This window comes from Monodon monoceros, unplaced genomic scaffold, assembly GCF_005190385.1.
Source record: "Monodon monoceros isolate NGI ecotype Baffin Bay Population unplaced genomic scaffold, NGI_Narwhal_1 Super_Scaffold_7, whole genome shotgun sequence".
In the NCBI taxonomy this organism is placed as follows: Eukaryota; Metazoa; Chordata; class Mammalia; order Artiodactyla; family Monodontidae; genus Monodon; species Monodon monoceros.
Genome location: NW_021703784.1, coordinates 4,752,929 through 4,774,159, shown reverse-complemented (window position 1 = coordinate 4,774,159; position 21,231 = coordinate 4,752,929). Strand labels below are relative to the sequence as shown.

General features: G+C 38.0%; 1 protein-coding gene and 1 pseudogene across 2 annotated transcripts in view; both read right to left on the bottom strand.

Annotated features, from left to right (window-relative positions):
• Nucleotides 1-21,231, bottom strand: part of ARHGAP32 (Rho GTPase activating protein 32) — a 264,452-nt gene that overhangs the window by 204,382 nt on the left and 38,839 nt on the right. The gene's annotated exons all lie outside the window — the stretch shown is intronic.
• On the bottom strand, nucleotides 12,599-13,756 carry LOC114886843 (annotated as a pseudogene).

Sequence of the window (21,231 nt, the reverse complement as noted above, 5' to 3'; positions counted from 1 at the left end):
AAAGAAGATATTAAAAGGAAATTGAAAATACTTCATAATTTAACAATACAGAAAATATACTACATCAAAACTTGTAAAATCCAGTTAAAGCAGTGGTTAGAGGGAAATTTATAGCGTTAAATGCTTAAATTAGAAAAGAAGATGACTTGAAACCAATCATCTAAATTGCCACTCATAACCTAGGAAGAAATAGGTAGAAAGAAATAATGCAGATAAGCAAAAATAAATGAGATAGAAAATGGAAAATCAGTAACTTAAAAAACCAAAAGATTAATAAATGTGAAATGCATCTTGCTGAACTGATGTTAATACTTCAATAAAAAGTTTTAAAAACAAAAAAAATTACAAACTACATAGTACTGAATAAATGAATTTTTTTTCCTAATTCACTTGCAGATGCCCAGTAAAAATGTTAAGTGTGCTGGGTCTAAAAGCGGGCTTTCCAGGGTTGTCTACCTCCATCATAGGATCCAGAAGAGGCATTTCCAAGACAACAGGCCCTCGACAAAGAAGATATACAAGTGCCCAATAAGCACATAAAAAGGTACTCAATGCTCATTAGTCATGAAAGAAATAAAAATTAAAACCACAACGAGATACAACTGTACACCCACTAGATGGTTAAAACTGAAGAACTGTCAAGACAAAAAGACGTAGGGCAGCATTTCTCAACATACAGGCACACCTCAGAGATATTGCGGGTTCAGTTCCAGACCACTGCAGTAGAGCTAATTTCACAATAAAGCAAGTCACACAAACATTCTTTGTTTCCTGGTGCATATATAAGTTATGTTTGTGCTAAACTGCAGTCTACTGAGAGCACAATAGCATTATGTCTTTAAAAATGTAATTAACTAATATTTGATCAATTTAATATCAATTTTGTTGCTAAAAAATGCTAACCATCATTTGAGCCTTCAGCAAGTCATAATCTTTTTGCAACAGCAACATCAAAGGTCACTGATCACAGATCACCATAACAAAAAAGTCTGAAATATTGTGAGAATTACCAAAATATGACACAGAAGCACAAAGTGGGCAAATCCTTTGGAAAACTGGTACCAGTAGACTTGCTTGATACAGGGTTGCCACAAACCTTCAATTTGAAAACACCCCATTATCTGTGAAGCACAATAAAGCAAAGCACCATAAAACAAGGTGTACCTGTATAGCTAAGAATCCCCAAAATCCTTTCAGGGGTCTGGCACGGTAAAACTACTTTCATAATAACTTATCACTTTGTCACTGTGTTGCATGATGGTATAAAAGCAGATAGATAAAAATATTGGTGTAACCATGAACAAAGGCAGTGTAATAAACTATAGCAAGTCATCGTATTTTTCACTAACATGCACTCACAATTCCAAAGAGCAAAATCTACTTTCATTTAAAATACATTTGAAGCAGCAAAAATTATTAATTGTATTCAATTGTGACCCTTGAATCGATGTATCTCTTTAATATTCTGTGTGATGACACATGGGAAGTACCCATAAAGTACTCCAGGCTTCAATACACAACAGACTGAGATGTCTGAGGAAATCACTCGAGTGACTGAAATAAGGGATGAACTAGTTCCATTTTCACTGAATGACATTTTTATTTGAAAGAAGAACCAATTACAGTTACTCAAACCATATTTGTCAGGAATTTTCTCAGAAATGAAGCAAGTCTCTCACTTCAAGGAAAATAATTGTCAGTGTTTGTGGCAAATGATAAAATCTGAACTTTCAAGTCAGATTTTTGGAAAAATTTGTATCTGACACTGTGAGCTTGATAGCTTTTCTGATGAGATCAGTGATAATATTAATAAATGTTCTCACAAGGCCAAAATCAAGGTGTCAGCCAGGCTTGACTCTCAGCTGTCAGCTCTAGGAAGAATTTGCTCCCAAGCTCATCCAGGTTGTTGGTCAAATTCAGTTCCTTGCAGTTGCAGGACTGAAGTTCCTGCTTCCTTGCTGGCAGTCAGCCAAGGGTCACCCTCAGCTTCTAAAGGACACTCACATTCTTCCTCACCTGTGTGCCTTCTACCTCTGGGCCGGCACTGGCACACCTAATCCTTCTTTCCTTCAAATCTCTCTGACTTCCCCTCCTGTCACCAACCTGAGAAAACTCTCTTTTAAAGAAAGGGCCTATATCATTTCCATAACTTAAAGTCAACTGACTTGGACTTTAATTACATCTGTAAAAATCCCCTCACAACAGTACCTAGATCAGTGTTTGACAGAACAGCCAGGGGACAGGAATCCTGGGGGCTGTCTTTGGTATTCTGTCCACCAGTCTTCTCACGGGCTGCCCCCAGACAAGGACTGAGTGCCACAGGGATATAAAGGCAAGCCTGTCCCTGGGAACCATGTGGCTCCCCTGACAGGTAACTTTGGCTCAATGGTTCCCCACTGGCTTTGCCAAAACCCTGAAAACTATGCCACAGTCTGGGGCTTTTCCTACCCACCTTCCTTTACTTCTGTCTCCCTCACAGAGGTCAGATCTGCACAGATCTCTTCCAGCTGGAGGGATGGACTTGCTCTGGACTGGGCTATGAATTACTCAAATATATCCATTTATCAAAACAGAGAACTGTACACCTAAGACATGCATTTTACTATATAAAAGTTATACTTCAATCTAAAAAGATATATGCTAAATAAGTAGCAATGCTACTAAAAAGAGTCCTTATCTTCTGAAGACAAGCATTGTGTATGAAAATAGTTACTGATGAAATGATACGACGGCAGAGACTTGCTTCTAAACAATCCTGGGTGGTGGGAGCAGCTTTGTGGATAAAGCAAAATTGGTCATGTATTAAAAACTGTTGAAGCTAGGTGAGGTGTCTGTGGGAATTCATTATATTTACTCTCTACTTCTGTACATATTTGAAAATGCCCATAATAAAAAGATATTTGAACTAACCTATTCTTGGCAGTGAATACAAAACAACAGGAATGCTAATACATAATTGGTCTGAGTACAAATGGGTACAACCCCTTTAGAGATCAATTTGTTTAAACCTTCTAAACCTAAGGCGACACACGCTCTTCAACCCAGCAACTCACTTTTAGGACACCGTAACAAACTCACACACAAGTAAACGTTAAAGGCTGTTCCATGCAGCGGAGTCAGCAAAAAATTTGCAATAATCTAAATATCTCTGAGATAATGGATGAAGTAATTGTGGAATACTCACACAGTGAAAATATACACAATAGTTAAAATGAATTGTATCTTCATATAGCTGCATGACTATCAAAAAATGATGAGGGGGCTTCCCTGGTGGCGCAGTGGTTAAGAATCCACCTGCCAGTGCAGGGGACACGGGTTCAAGCCTTGGTCCGGGAAGATCCCACATGCTGCAGAGCAACAAAGCCCGGGCGCCACAACTACTGAGCCTACACTCTAGAGCCCGCGAGCCACAACTACTGAGCCCGTGTGCCTAGAGCCCGTGCTCCACAACAAGAGAAGACACCGCAATAGAAGCCCATGCACCGCAAGGAAGAGTAGCTCCCGCTCACCCCAACTAGAGAAATCCCATGCACAGCAACGAAGACCCAACACGGCCAAAAATAAATAAATAAATAAATTTATTTTAAAAATGAGAAAAAAGCTGCAGAGTAACAAATATGACACTTGTTATATAGTTGTAATAGGTACCAAGAAATGGTACATATTATTTATGGCTAGATGTATGTACTTAATAGAAAGGGTATCATGAATGAGTATGATAGTGTACCAAATTCAGGTTAATGGTTACTTCTAGGTAAGAAGAAAGGAAAATAACATCAGGGATTCAACTATATACGTAATGTTTTATTTTTATTTTTTTTTAAATATCAAGCAAGTTGGTAAAATATAAGGAATTAATGAAGCTGGTATGTTGGTTTATGTTTCTCTCTATTCTTTCCTGTTTGTTTAAAACATTTCAAAATTTTTGGAAAACACGAAACAAAAAACAATAAAGCTACTGCAAGAGTTCAAGAGAGTTTACTACTTGATAACTGACAAGTTATCTAACGTTAAAGTTTTCAAATAAGATTTTCTTTTAAGAATCATTTTAATCAATTTCAAACATTACATACTATTTCAGAACTATAAACTATCTCACTTCAAAATACCCACAGTTAAATACTGATTTAAAAGAAGTCCTGCTGACAACACTAATAACACATATTACAAAATATGAATTATGAATAACTAAACCCAAAAATGTAGTCAAAGCATTTGTGCCGAATAATTTTAAGATTATAAAATACATATGTAAGATGAATAGCCTACTATATCTACATTATTCTTCTTAAAAATATATATCCAAAGTAAATATGGCAAAATGCAAAATTTTATTAAGTTTAGATGATGGGCAGATAAGTGCTGTGATTCTCTGTACTTTATGTTTTGAAACCTTTTACGAAGTGGAGAAAAATAAATATAATTGAAATATCTGCAGAAAGAATGGTAAATATATAATATGTATATACATATATATACATATACAGCATTCTAGGAAATTCTTCCCAAAGATCTCCATACTAGCTGTTCAAAAAAGAAAAATATTTATTTTTAATCTTCTACCTGAACGAATCTGGCCACTTTTATACAAACTAAACCACCTCTCCAGAGTGGAATGGGGAGAACTACTCAGCATATGAACTTTATGCTTTATGAATTTTATGCTTCTTTAAAGGGGAGGCTCTGTCAGGATAACTGTGTTCTAGGAAAAACAAACAAACAAAACCCAAAGGTAGTTGTTTCTATCTTTGATTTCCCACTTGATCATTACCTTAGTTTTCTAGGTTTAAAGTAGGACTTCACAGGTTTTGATCACTGTAGTGGGTTGAACAGTGGTCCCCAAAAAGATATGTTCATGTCCTAATATTCACATGCAGTGAATGTTGCATCATTTAGAAAAAAGACCTTTGAAGTTAAAAATCTTGAGATGAAATCATCCTGTATTTCCAGTGGGTCCTAAATCCTGTTGTAAGTATCCTTCTGAGACAGAAGAGGAGATTAAGACACAAAGGAGAAGACCATGTAAAGATGGAGGCAGTGACAAGAGTGATGTGGCCACAAGCCAAGGAAGCCTGGAGCTACCAAAACCTGGAAGAGCTAAAGGATCCTACAACCTGTGGAGGGAGTGTGGCCCTGTTGCCACCTTGATTTCAGACTTCTGCCCTCTAGAACCGTGAGGGAATAAATTTCTGCAGCTCTAAGCCACCAGGTTTGTGGTCATTTGTTACAGCAGCCACCAGACACCAATACAATCTCCCTTTCCAGACATTCCCCTACCAATTCAACTAGCTACCCAACATGGTACCTGCCATGACTTATCCTTGCTCTGTAGAATCTCAGTCCACATTTCCTGTGCCCCTCCCCGAGCTCTTGCTTGAGCCCCTACCCTTAGATGCTATATGTGTAGATATATATAACCTATTCTGAAACTTCCACCATCTGTAGCAAAAGTAGGTCTGTACCACTTTTGCTGTTATCAGCTGGAATTAAAGGACTGGTAAAGCGACAGGGCACCATGGACACAAATGCAGGTGTGTGGGTAAAAAGTACCATTGAACTTGGTCTTCAAATAAGAGAAAACCAGCCCTGGGTGGTGGTAATACAAAAAGAGAAGCAGGAATAAGTGATATTATTGGAGTACAGAGTCTCCAGTCACAAACAATTACAGGATTTCTGAGCATAAGTACAACATGATGTGATTTACAAAAACTAATCTGATTAAAATGTAAAGGCTACATTAAAAGATGTGTTTGAACCTAACATCAATTTATAAATCAGCTGTATTTTATCAATTCTAATTTCACAGAAACAAAAGGAATCGGATTCTGCAGAAATTCTGACAGTTAAGACTCAACTACTTTCCTCAGTCCAAATCTCCAAGGCCTCAGGCTGTTCTGACCCAACCTACCATCCACAGTTTCAGGTTTGGATGTCATGGCCCTAATCCAAATGATGCAGCTTCTGCACATCCCTGCAAAGTAAGTGTGACAGTAAGAATGCAGAACGGGGGCTTCCCTGGTGGCGCAGTGGTTAAGAATCCACCTGCCAATGCAGGGGACATGGGTTCGAGCCCTGGTCTGGGAAGATCCCACATGCCCCGGAGCAACTAAGCCCATGAGCCACAACTACTGAGACTGCGCTCTAGAGCCTGTGAGCCACGACTACTGAAGCCCGCCCGCCTAGAGCCCGTGCTCCACAACAAGAGAAGCCACCACAATGAGAAGCCCACACACCGGAACAAAGAGCAGCCCCCGCTCGATGCAACTAGAGAAAGCCTGGGCGCAGCAACGAAGACTCAATACAGCCAAAATTTTAAAAAATTAAAAAAAAAAAAAAGAATGCAGAACAAAGAACAAGAAATGGCTGGTGGAACAAGGACAGATGTCCCCAGATAGAGGCCAGAAAAGGGACTGCAGTGATAGAAGTGTACAGGAAAGGTCTGGAGCTAGACCCAGGAACCAGTTTTAACATCTGTACAGCAAACATTTGCAACATCCCAGAAAACAGATTCAAGTGATGAGTGAAAATCAATTAACTCTACTAAAATCACGGAGTATGTTTAGAGCAGAGACAAAGCTTCTAAATTAATAACATACTGGTTTTAAAGAGCATGTTTTAGAAATTAAAAGCTTATATCTCCCTAAAAATCCAAAACTAATTTATCAGCAAATACTGTCACTTTATCTGTAAGACATATCCTGAATCTCACTATTTCTCTCCTCTACACTGCTACCTAAGTCTAAGCCATCATCATCTTTCAACTGGACTAGCAGTTGCTTCTAATCCATCTCCCTTTTTCCATTCCTGCACATCATGATCTGGTATTCATTACCAAAATGGTAGTGAGAGTAATATTTTCAAAATATAAATAAGCGGGACTTCCCTGGTGGTCCAGTGGGTAAGACTCCACACTCCCAATGCAGGGGGTCCAGGTTTGATCCCTGGTCAGGGAATTAGATCCCGCATGCATTCCACAACTAAGAGTTCACATGCCGCAACCAAGAAGTCTGCATGCCGCAACTAAAAGATCCAGCGTGCCACAACTAAGACCCAGAGCAGTCAAAATAAATATAAATAAATATATATTTTTTTAATCTAAATAAGCTCATGTCACTCATCTATTTAAATTTCTAATGGCTCTTCACCGCCCTGTCATGCTCCGGCCCTGCTGACCTCTCACTTCCCTCCTGGTCCACTGCTTTCCAACCAGAGTAGCTTTTTTGCACCTGCTACATACCCTGTTTGTTCCTTCCCCAGTGCCTCTGCGCTCTCTACTCGTGGGGTCCCTGATTTGGACACAGCTGCCTCCTCATCCAGGTCTCACCTCAAATGACCACCCCACCCCAGGCCTTCCATAACTAACTAAACTAAACTAACTTCCATAACTAAAACAAACCCTCCTAATCACTCTTTGCTCCTAATGATTAGAAACTGGCTAAAGACCATCCATCGCCCAGCTCCTAACACTATCTATCCTTTGCATAAGACTGCACCAATTCTGAAATTATCTTCTTGTATTTATTTAACTAGAACATAATTCCCATGAGAGCAGGAACCCAATTTGTACACACAACTCAGAAATAGGAACTTAATTGTTGCATGCAGTACGAGCACTTTGGTGAACAGTCTGGCATTACTTCCTGAAGTGGAACATTCACATATGCCTAGCAACTAATGTCCTAGGTACATACCTGAGGATTTCCTAATTTCCTAGCTATACATCTACCTAGTTCCTATACCTAAGAGAAACTCTTGCACAAGTACAACAGAAAACAAGTACAAAAATATTCTTAGAAGCACTGTTCACCATAACAAAATCTGGGAAACTACTCAAATGTCCACAAACAGAAAACTGGGTAAATAAATTGTAGTCATAATCATAGAATGAGATATACATACATTATAAGATGGATACATTTTCGTGACAATAATATAGATGAATTTTAGCAATGTAATATTAAGTGGAAGAAATTCTAGAGATTAGACAGAGCATCATAATCTTTTTTTTTTTTTTTTTTTTTTTTTTTTTGGTACGTGGGCCTCTCACTGTTGTGGCCTCTCCCGTTGTGGAGCACAGGCTCCGGACGCGCAGGCTCAGCGGCCATGGCTCATGGGCCCAGCCGCTCTGCGGCATGTGGGATCTTCCCAGACCGGGGCACGAACCCGTGACCCCTGCATCAGCAGGCGGACTCTCAACCACTGCGCCACCAGGGAAGCCCCATAATCTTTTTATAAAATTTAAAACTAGTTTTTTAAAAATAAAATATTCTTAGGAATATATAGATGCAATAAAACTACATTAAAAGGAAAGCAAGAGAATGAATATAGGAACCACTGCCTAAACTGTTTACAACTAGGGGTTTATTGTTATTATTATTACAAAACAATATAAAGAAAGTAAAGTAAAAAAGATATAGTCAGTTCATTATTTTGGGCTTGCCCACAGTCCCAATTCAATGGAAGTAAAAACCCAGATCTCTGGCTCTATGACACAAGGTTCTCCCAGTGGATGCTTGAATGTTGCCTGGGGCTGTTCAAGTTTTTTTTAAGCCCTTTCTGTAGAATGCTATCATTTATGTACAGACATGAATGAAAGCAGATTTTAAAAGTCCTTAAACGAACTCTTTAACAATCAAAAACTAGCTGAGGACCACCCTTCCTCACCCAGCTCCCAGTAGTCTTTATTCTTTTCATAACTCCGAAACATTTCTGCCTGAAAATATGAAACAAATGATTTTCAACACTAAAATATTTATGGAGTCAAGACAATAAGGCAACAATCTGAAAGTATAACAACAGGCACTGGTTAAAAAAAATGGGATACAGCCATTCAAGAAAATACCAGGCAGTCCTAAGAAAAGAACCATGAGGGAGACACTTTACATAATGATACAGAATTATGTAAAAAAAAAAAAAAAAATGTTTTCAAGGTACAGAACGATACATACAGTAGGTTAGAATTTCTGCTTAAAGGAGGGAGAAGAAAAACATACACGTGTAAAATAACTATGCTCATGCTTGCAGATGCTTAAAATATCTGTAGATGGAGACACAAGGAGTGAATATTATAAACTCTGCTATTTCCTCTGAATTTTGAACATCTGCATGTACTATTCAAAAAATAAATCCTAAAATTTTAAAACCATAGAAGAAGACTATAATGGAAAACAAATACATTCTGAAGAGCACTGGCATTTTTCAAAGAGAAACTACTCCAAGATAGCTATTCTTATCGTAACTGTGCACACTTGCGATCCGGATGATGAAAATATCGTTCACAAAGAGTGCACTGTTCAGTGGTTCTGACAGATCTTATTTGAAGGTTTTTTTAACAACTCTTTTCATATTCTGAATGCTATATATCTTTTTTTTTAATATTTATTAATTTATTTGGCTGCACCGGGTCTCAGTTGAGGCATGCGGGATCTTTAGTCGCAGCATGCGGGGTCTAGTTCCCTGACCAGGGATCAAACCAGGGATCCCAGCCCAGGCCCCCGGCACTGGGAACGCAGAGTCTTAGCCACTGGGCCACCAGGGAAGTTCCCTGAATGCTATATATCTTACCTACATATAAATAAGATTGGCTTATTTCTCCTTTTATTTACATTTTCTTCTGCTTGAAAAAGATTTATATCTATTATTACCAAAAGTGTAGCAACAACCAGTATCAATTCATGTCCATCTTTTGAATCACTAGTAAGATAGTTCACCTTTCTAACTGGAAATTAAAAACTGGCCTTACTTGCTTTTTTGATAAGAATTGTGGGGTTTTTCTTTAGTGTTAGATAAGAGTATTTTTATCTAAAATGACCTGCCTGTACACCCAACCACAGACTTCAAAAGTGAAATGGTGACTGTACTTCCTCGTGTGGGACATTTCAAACTAATAAATTTTAAAACAGATAATTAAATCAAAAACCTACCATCTTCACATTACTTTTCAAAATGGAAGTACTATAACAAGTGCCAAGGAATACAAAAAGTTAAAACGGCACATCTTCGGGGGAGGGGTAATTTTAAACACTGTTATATTTATATAAATTTAAATATATTATGGTGTGGGCATTGTAAAAGTCATGTGGATTCTTAGGACAGATATGAAATTTCAAAGACATTTAGAACTACTTAACTCACATCTGACATCAGCTATACCTCGACAGAGTGTTTGTGACTTACTAACCTACCGTCGCTGGTTTTATTCCAGTTCAGTAAAAATGTATACAAATAATAAAATAGGGTTCTACTTACAAGCTCCTTATTCTTTTTTGTTTTCCCAGAAATTTGCATTGAATTTGAAAGCAGCTAAGATAACAGATCAACTAAAATGGCTAGTGTATTTCAAAATATTCCTGATTTTGGTTATCAGTTCTTGCTAGGTTTGAATTACCACTAAATGGTGATGACATATGTATTTACTGTACCTGACAGTACAGTGTATGTAATATTCAGCAGGTATTAATGCACAAATTGAAAATAATAATATAACCTTTTGCTGATTTGCTATAATGGGCAAGGTTTCCATGCTTACTACCTGAGGTTCCTTTAAAGATGACAGGTTTGAGTCCAGCCTTTTCATGCCGCTGCCTGGTGAATAACTGCTGACATTCACACACAATGTGTGAGTTGCTATGTAGAATAGGTGACCACTGGTGACCGACCACCTTTATATTTGTATATGCAGACATCAAATAAAAGAATGATAAATCATTTCACACAGATAAAGCAGGCATGTTGCAGTTGCAACCTGTTTTTTAGCCAAGTTTTGTCGAATGACTTCCTCCAAGCAAACACTGGTTGCTCCCTGCTGGACTGCTTTCCCTGCTACTACTCTCCAGTTCTCTATATTTTTGTAGAAGACTATAGCTCAAACGGTACTTCTGTTGCAGTAGCCTCCAGCAGTATACCCCGTGTACAGTACCTGAAAGAGCAAACTATCAGAAGAACCCAGTATTTGCATTTACATTTGCACAAATCTTAATGACAATTTGCAAAATTCCTACACAGTACATTCAGCTTATTCTAAGGCAACTTTCAAGTTAACTGCCTAATTCCTGAGTGTCTATTCCATTTTCTCACCCACTGACTCTAATTAACCATATATTTTTATATTTCTCTACACAGCTGGAGAGGAGAGGAGGGTAGCGTATGAAGACTCAGAGGGAGTTTCTAAGTCAAATATATTCTATAGGTAATGACCAGAATATTGCCATAACTGGTATAACAAATGAACTGTATATAACTGGATTTTTTTAATCAGTCATTACAGCAGCACTGTTTTTATAAGTCTATTAGGTACATCTTATTGCCTTCTTAATTCATATTCAGAGGACTCAGGAGAAACAATGTTTTTCTTATTGTTGCCTATAGGTTCATTAAAATCCGTATTTCATGGAATGAAGCTAATTATCTCACTTGAGAGATGGAAGGCTAAAAAAGCATCTAAGGAATAAAACTACACCACAAAATGTTAACCATAAAAAGCTTGTAGAAGCATCAAAAGATTATCTAATAAAGCTGGAATCTGCTACTTGAAAACTTCAATATGTAATTTTATTTTACTGAGCCATACTGTGCACTGGTCCTACACTAACATCAATGAGATGACCAGGTACATCCATAGTATAATTTTATTTTTTTTAAAGGATTTAATCCAGTATTTATTCCACACTCATGATCCTTCTCTGTAATCAGAATACAAGTCATAAGAATAATCTATCAAATAATTTGCTGATAATCTTAAATAATGCAGCATAGCATTACTTTAAATACTTCTCTGTTCTAGATTAAGTTTAAAACCTCAAACAGCAATCTTCATTATCAATAAAAAAAGCTTTCAATTTAAAAAAGGACACTATATCAAGCTGTTTCATAATTTAAGTTTTCCATTTATAAAAATGCTTTGGAAGCTTGAGGCTTACATCTATTTCTCTATTCATCTGCCCCACCCTCTCCCAATTTCACGTTAGTATAGGGTTGCTGCAAGAATGCTAGGCTTTAGACATTAATTTCTCCTTTTATATAGTACTTTAAAATCTGAAAAATTCAAGAAAAGGATTACATGTCATGTATTTTTTCAAATAAAAAAGGAAAACTTAGTGAATAAATTTTAGTCATACTAACAGTGTCCCTTTGAGGTAGAATGCTAAAAGGACTTTTGATCAAATCACAGCCTAACTGAAACCTTTGCATCAGAAACTAACTTCTCCTAAATTCTCTCTAAAGTTAACTGTGGAGAATATTAGGTTTGACATATTAACAAGAGCCTTCCAAGATAATATACAGTGGACAAGAATGTGAATCCTACAACTGCTGCCTTCATGTACACTGAAAGCATGTAATTCTCCTATAATAGACATCCAAGATCCATTTTCAAAGTTTTTAGCATTCTATTATGAAAAGCACAGCCATGCTAACTTCAGTACCCAAACCATAATCCCACACCTACAAAACAAAAATAGAATTAGTGGCAGTTTATTGCCTTATACAAATTTGACCAACATGGCAACCATGCCAAAGGAATTAAAACATTTTCAGGACATATGTACAGACTGTACATCTCAAAAACAATTAAATAATAAAATGCAAGAATAATCTGTGCATCATGTATCAAACTCAACAGTTGGGTGAAAACATCAATGCAATAAATGGGATTACAAAGGCACTTCCCTACACAAAAGAGGAAATGAAAATGCAGCCTACAGGGAGATTGAAGAGTGTGTAACTACTGCACCATCTCAACTTCGGAGGAAAAAAAAAAAGCAGATTTAATCCAACATTTATAGGACTCAATGTGATCCACTTTTACCAAAGATTTTCACACACTCTCCTCTTTGCTTTGATGCTGTCTTGGCTCTCTGGTTCTGTACTTTGGCTCCTTCGGTGATCACGTTTGTCAGACTGGTCCTTACTATCACTGTGATCTCGTTTGTGGGAACGTTCTTTGCTTCTGCTATGCTTCCTAGATTTTTCTTTGCTGAGGCTATGTTCCCGTTTTCTTGATTTTTCAACACTGTCAGTTCTTCCTTGACTGCCACTTCTACTCCGTTTGATTTTTCTTTACTTTCATTTTTATGTTTACTTGATTTCCCTTTGCTACTGATTCTACTTCGTTTCCCCACATTTCTACTTCTACTCCCATGCTTTCTTTCTTGGAATCTTTTTTGTCATCTCTATGCCGCCTATCAGCTTTGTCTTCTTTATATTTCTTTTCTTCTACCTCACCGCTACTTCTCCGTTCCTTGGACCGCTCTCTTGACCTCTCCTTTTCACAGTCATTACCTCTTTCCTTATCACAGTCACGATCCCATCTTCTACCTCTCTCATTTTCTTTCTCTCTTTCCCGATCCCTGTCCCTTCTATCCCCTTTCCTATCACGACTTCGACTACGGCTTCTATGTCTTTCCCTACTCCTGCTGTGCCTGCCTTCCAGCCCCCGATCAATATTTTGGGATCTTCGCCTTTCTTTTTCCCTTTCTTTGGCTTCACGCTCTGGTCGCCGGCGTTCTTTCTCTCTTTCTAATTCTCGGTCAAAACTAGAAGACCCATGGCCCTCCCGATGATGGTTTCTACTTCTGGATCTTCTTGGGGACCTCCGTGGACTCAGTGATCTCCTTGGAGGCCCTGAACGCCTGCATTCAACATGTCTGTCTATTTCCTCAGCGCTTTCCTTTCCATCTTTCTTGTTTTTTCTTGGCCGCGTTTTAATCTGTTGATCAATATTCTTCTGACCTGGAACCGGAATTGGTTGTGCCAAGTAAATAAATAAATAAATATACTAAAAAACAAAAAAAAACAGTTACAGAGCTTCAAAAATATTGATCCTAAATATGTTTTAATCTCTAAAAGCAGAAATTATGTCACTTTCTCATGTTCATAACTTCTAATACTATATTATTTATTTTTCTTTAACATCTTTATTGGAGTCTAATTGCTTTACAATGGTGTGTTAGTTTCTGCTGTATAACAAAGTGAATCAGCTATACATATACATATATCCTCATATCTACTCCCTCTTGCATCTCTCTTCCACCCTCCCTATCTAATATTATTTTAAATAACGCATTAATTCAAAATACACCTGCTTTTTAAAATAAAAAGCGTAAAACAAACTGACTGGATTTCATGACAACTGGATAGATTTAAAATATGTTAGTTAATACTGTCGAATACCTTTGGAAAATTAGAAACATCACAACTATCAAAATACAAAAACATATGCACTCACAGCAACCCATGCATATACTATTAGATAATATTATCTACCATTTATTACGCACGAACTATATGATACAAATATCTTCTTAATTCATACACCAACCCTGTACGGTAGCTAGATAATTTTATACCCATTTTACTCATTAGGTAAACAGGCTCAAGAAAGGTTAAAAAACTTGTGCAAAATTATAATACTAGTAAGAAAGAATTCAAATTTAAGTATGACTTACATTAGTTTTATACACTAAGGCATGCTGGGTTTCCTAATGATCCCAAAGAGCGTTCTGGTGTTTGCAACGTTTGTTTTTCACTTAGCCATTCATTCATTCCTTTATTTATTTTTTATAAGTTTATGCATTTTATTATCTTTGGCTGCGCTGGGTTTTCGTTACTGCGCACAGCCTTTCTGTAGTTGCGGCGAGCGGGGGCTACTCTTCATTGTGGTGTGCAGAGTTCTCGTTGCGGGGGCTTCTCCTATCGCAGAGCATGGGCTCTAGGCACGCAGGCTTCAGCAGTTGTGGCACGTGGGCTCAGTAGTTGTGGCTTGTGGGCTCTAGAGCACAGGCTCAGCAGTTGTGGCGCACAGGCTTAGTTGCTCCATGGCATGTGGGATCTTCCCGGACCAGGGCTCAAACCCGTGTCCCCTGCACTGGCAGGCGGATTCTTAACCACTGCACCACCAGGGAAGTCCCTCACTTCAAATGGAATTTAAATAGCCATTTAAATTCAACATAGTTCTCTGATATTTGGAACTGAAAGTGTGAAACTTTGTCAAAAAGATCTAGAGCTGAAATTCACTTTAAGATTGAAAATTTCTACATACTATAAGACCTAAAAAATTGTATTTCTTAAAAGAATCACACACGATGAAGACCACACTGTTAACCAGAGAGTTACAAAATCAGTCAGCTACTAAATAACTTGTAAGAATCAAACAATTTTTGTCAGCCCTCAAGTTTAGCATAGACAATGTCATAAGAAAGATAATTTACAGCTAGAGGGAAAGAAACTTCTAAAGACTATATCCTCTATACCACCAAGTATGATCTTAAGCAAAAGTTGCTTGGATATCCTATTATAATCCTATGGTTCCCTAGTTGTTCCTTTTCTTAAATATTTCATATTTGCATTTTGCCTGCTCCAGTACATAGCTGATAATAAGTAAATGTTGATGAAAATAGTAAATTTCAGATTTAAAGAAATATAAATCCCCTTTTGCTTATAAATCATTCATCCATTAAACAAATATTTACTGGCCATTTTACTAAGTCCTAGCTGGTAGGAATACTCCAAAAAACAAAATCCCTGCTCTCTTGGAGTTTATATCCTAATGGGGAAGACAAATGTTCTTAAAAGATGTATTTGTTGGGTAGTGATAAGTGCATAAAGCCTGTTAAAGGGAACGGAGAACGCCTGCTTTACAGTAGGTAACCAGAGAAGCCTCTGTGAGGTGACCTGTGAACAGAGACCTGAATAAACTGAGTGAATTACGTGGGTACCTGTGGAAAGCCCATCTGGGCAGGCGGATCCACAAGTGCAAAGACCCTGGGGCAAGAGCAGTTTGATGGCTAGGGTGTGCAATAGAGTATCAGTGGAGTGACAGGAGAAAAGGCTTCAGAAATAGGGCCAGACCTTGCAGGGCTTTCCAAGTTGTACTAAGAACACCTGAAATAGGAATCTACTAAGGTTTCTGTGAAAGAGGAATATGGCCTTGCTTATATTATAGAGGTTTAACCCAGCTGCTATATAAAGACTAGTACTGAGCTGGACACAAATCAAACAAGGAGACCAGTTTAGGGCTGTTGCCTTGGTCTAGTCAAGGAGGTAATGGTGATTTTGAGCTAGGGTGGGAGCAATGGAGGAAGTGAGAAATGCCCCAAGCCAAGATCTATTTTGAGGGTAGGGACAACAGAGTTTGCTGATACAGTGGGTATGAGCTGGAGAAAAAGCAGAGTCGCATTTGACCCCAAAGACTTTGATGTTTCAAGGTAACTTTCAATTTTCTCAATCACAGTTCTGACTAATCCTAACTCTTCCCATAAGCTTAGGTAAAATCAATTCACCCTTAATCTCTCATCTTAAGGCCAAACAATCACGGAATTTATTCACAGTCCCTTTGAGGACACAGAGCACCTTTATGTTAAAGGATTCTTCCTTCTAACTTTTATACCCTCTCAGGAATAACTCCTAACAACAAAGCCAAGTAATGGAGCCTTTGCCCTTTCATGTCCTTTCTTTTCCACCCTCTTCTCGCTTCTCATGACCCAGTAAGAAAAAAAGCTGCACAGTGAGGAAGCACTGAGTGAAAACTTCAGCGATGTCTTTCTTCAATCAATGACTTCCCAGGCAGCTGGGTTTACTAATCATCTCCTGTTCCGCCAACACCACGTATCTACAAAAGTCACTAACCCGTGCGTGCGTTCATGCAGGCTTAAGGTCACTCTGATACAAAGACAGGCGAGATTTAATATAACCAGCTGCCTTTTCAGAGAACTTATTTTAAACACATGCACACATATATCTAACAAACACAATTAAGACTTTTCAATAGTGCAATAAAATGTTATCTCCGTAATTTTTAAAAGCCCCAGCATATTATACTACCTTGTTGGTTAGTACAGACTGACTTTCCTCTTTCCTGTGTGTTCTTTCTACCTCTAGCTTTTGCCCTTTTCCAAAATCATAGTCTTCTGTAGCAAATATTTCTTGTGAGCATTTACTCTGTGTTAACACCTGTAGTAAGCACTCCACTGCATAATGTCGTTTATGCCTCACAACAGCTCTCTAAGTACTATCATTACCTCCACTTTGCAGATGAGAAAACCCATGACTGATCAGATTACCAAGAGTGACAGAGCCAGGAGGTGCCCCTGTACTGAAGGCTCCACAGTTCATGCTCCTACCTACCATTAATTATCTCTTAGTCCCTCTAGGAAACCTTCCTAAAATACAAATTGAATGATATCAGTTCCTGCTCAAATAAAATACCTCCAAGTGTTTTCAAATGCCTACAAAATAGAGTACAAACTCCTTAGCACATTAGCCTTAACATCATCTCCAATTAATCCTCCTCATTCCCCACATGACTGCCAACACACACTACTGGCCATTTTCCAGATACGTTCCATACTATTCCACCTGTGTTGTTCTCACATTAATCCATAAACCAGGCTCAGCCTGTTGACACCAAGCCATCTCTCTAAAATCCAACTCAAATGCCACTCTTCCTGAAATTTTTTTCCCAAAAACTTACAAGACATACACACACAATTTTTTTTAAAATAGATTTTTCCCTCTTGGAGACCCCACAGCATTTTGTAGTTTTTCAGGCAACTATCATTCTACCTTGTTCGTACAAATTTCTTCTCTCACCTCTCAGACTATATAAATTCCAGGGCAGGGACTGTTTTTGTAATCTTCATTTCCTACATATCACCTGCACATAAAATGTTTGTAGAATTAATTCTGGGCATAAAACTTAAGTTTTTAAAGATGCAGGTCCCACTTGCCAGTTATACTAATTGAGATTACTATCTTAAGATGTGACTTTCAGATAACCAACCCCATCAAATATCAATACCTAAACCAAGTTGTTTAATTCTTGTAAGCACATTCTCCCCATTTATAGCTAGTCAACAAGATCAAACTCTTCCCTACTCAGAAGGGAGCATATAACAGCATGATACAAGTGGAAATAACTGGACACCATTAAGTTCATAAAATATTTCTTTACAGATTTTAATTTTACATTTTCTATATATGAATAATATATTCTTGAAAATGTATCTATGCGATATACCTTAAAGACAGGAATTGTAATAGTAGCAATCTAGCTTTTATAATATTAATAATACAAACTAACCCTGAAATACCACTTAAATTCACTAAGTGCTACCAGAAGTAACTGTTTTTAATGATGTGACAGAAAAAAGTTTTTCTTAGTATAATTTAATGCCTCCTTTAAAGAGCAGCAAAGAATGTGCAGTCATCTTTAATCTACCATACCACAGCTCTACTTGGAACCCTGAGGCCAACTAGTTCCACCATGTGTCACATTCCTGTCACCTCCCTTGATCACTGCCCCTCAAGGCAAGCTCTTGCAACACACCGAGAGTGTACCTCCTCCCAGCCCTATACAGGGCTACAGCTGTAGGAACTCAGTATCACAAACAAACAACTGAGGGATTTGGACTGTTAAAGACAGTCATGGTATGAAATAAAATACACTGTTCAATAAATAGTAATTTCCAAAATTATTTCTAACTACCTACAAATATGCATAAAAAGAAGTCTAGACTGATCTTCCTGAATATTAATGAGTTACTTTTGAGTAGTAAGATTTTGGATATACCCTCCATACCACCAGGTTTTTTATAATGGGCATATATAATTTTTTTAAGGAATAAAGTGACTCTTTTAAAATGAAGAGTATTCAGCTCCAGACCCACCCCCCACTAAGAGCACACACAAACCCACATTCTCCCATGACAGTTTCATTCACTTCAGGCTTTATCTACCACTTCTGTAGACATGATTACAAATCTATATTCTTAACATCTCTGGCCACCCCTATTCCCTACTCCCCAAGTCCCAGTTCCCCATTGCTAACTGCTTCCTAAAAGGAATCAACTGAGTTTTCCACTGGCAATGCAAACGAAATAAATCATATATAAAATCCCACTTGTCCACATACACTAGCACACCCTCTTTATTTCCCAATGTGCATTAGGAACAAGAAGTGCAATAAGTCCCCAAGTCACTCAAGTTTAAAACCTAAAAGTTGTCTTTAACTTGGACCTCTCTCCCTTACCCCACATACAAAATTATCAAGCCTGCCATGCCACCTCTGTAAGCATGTGACATCTTTCATTCCTACAAACACCACACTAGTTTCAGTCTTCATCATCTATGTTCTGAAACACCACTAACAATCACAGGTCAAGCAATAAATATGATAAAGTTTACTATCCTCAATACAAAACATAACACACCACACAGGAGTGAACAACAAATATTTTTTGATGGAAGGAAGGAAGGAGGGAGGGGAGGGGAAGGGAGGGGAGGGGAAGGGAGGGGAAGGGAAGGGAAGGGAGGGGAGGAGAGGGGAGGGGGAGGGAAGGAGGGGAAGGGGAGGGGGGAAGGGGAGGTGAGGAGGGGGAGGGAAGGAGGGGGAGGGGAGGGGAGGGGAGGAGAGGGATGGGGAGGAAAAAATAAGTCTTCCCACTTCCCATCTCTTCTTCCTCCAGCAAATCATTCTGCAGTTATCCAATCTTCCTAAAACATAGCTCTAATCAGGTCACAAAAGCCATCACTTAGCAATGTCACATGAATAAAATAAAAACTCAACTTGGCATTCAAACCATTCCAACATGGGGACTCTTCCTCTCTCCTCTGCTTTATTACCCCAAATTCTATTCCACTACACACATAGATGATCTATTTTCCAATCTCTGTCTTTGCTCATGTACCCCATGAAATACCATCGCATAGTTTTACTTCTCAAAATCCTATTTATCCTTCAAAGCTCAGTGAAAATGTCACTTCTCCATCGCAACAAACCCAAAGCAATCTGCAATCTTCCTTGTATTAGAGCACTCACAGCACTTTGTAACTTTCTTGTGTCACTTAACACATGCTGATCTGTAATTAAAATATTTATAAATATATTACATTCACCACCAAATGAATTTTAAGTTTCCTGTAAACAAGAACCACAACTTTTATTTACTTATCTCCCATGCACCCAACATAATGCCTAGCATAATGACATAAAGGACTCCAAGAAATGAGAGAACTACTCATCAATAATAATAAAACACAACAGCAGTAGCAGCTAAATTTGCGTGCTTCATATATGCCAGATACTACTTTAATATACATATAATTTCATTTATTTCTCACAACAACTTGAGAAAGGTACTGTTTTATCTCCATTTTACAGAAAAGAAAACTGAGGCAGAGAGATAATTAACTTACTTGAGGTTTAACACTATAATATTCTTCAATTGGATAAATAATTCTACAATTAACATCTTTCTATATATAGCTAGTGCCTTACTTTGGACTACTTCATTAGATTCTAAAAATTATAACACTGAGTCAAAAGTATACACGTTTTGATGGTTCTTATACTTTTAAATGCTTTCTAAAAGGATTAACCATTTTATAAACCCCCAACAATGTATGAGGATAACAATTTTACTGCCTCCTTGTCAGCCCAGTATGTCACTATCATTTTCCCACTCTCTTAGTTCAAACTGGCAAAGGACGACATGCATAATTCTTATCTTAAACAATAGTACTCTTAAGGCTTATGACCAGTGTTTTGGGGTAGTTATTGCTATTCTCATAAATGATGTTTTAAGAGATACTCTGCCTGAATAATTTACTGGGAATTATTTCATAGTATTTACATAGACAAAAGAAAATCAAGCTCTGAACCTATTCAAATATTCTTTAAACCTTTGATAATATTCTATTCATTCATGTATTCAACAAAACTTTATTGACAGCTCACCAGGATCAGGTATGATACTAGTCCCTGGTCAAATCAATAAAATACAATCCCTACCTTCAAAAGGATCACAGTTCTTTAAACATCAAAGTCAACTTGAGCTTGGGTGAGTTGGTTCATGAATCAGAAACTGACTTAAAGAGGGGTCGCTCTCAAGTCAGTTTTAGAACTGATTCCAACTGGAAGTATTTAAATTTCACACAGAGTTCAAGATGGCACAGTAGAAGGACGTGCTCTCACTCCCTCTTGTGAGAGCACCGGAATCACGACTAACTGCTGAACAATCATCGACAGGAAGACACTGGAACTCACCAAAAGAGATACCCCACATCCAAAGACAAAGGAGAAGCCACAATGAGACGGTAGGAGGGGCGCAATCACAATAAAATCAAATCCCATAACTGCTGGGTGGGTGACTCACAAACTGGAGAACACTTATACCACAGAAGTCCACCCACTGGAGTGAAGGTTCTGAGCCCCACGTCAGGCCTCCCAACCTGGGG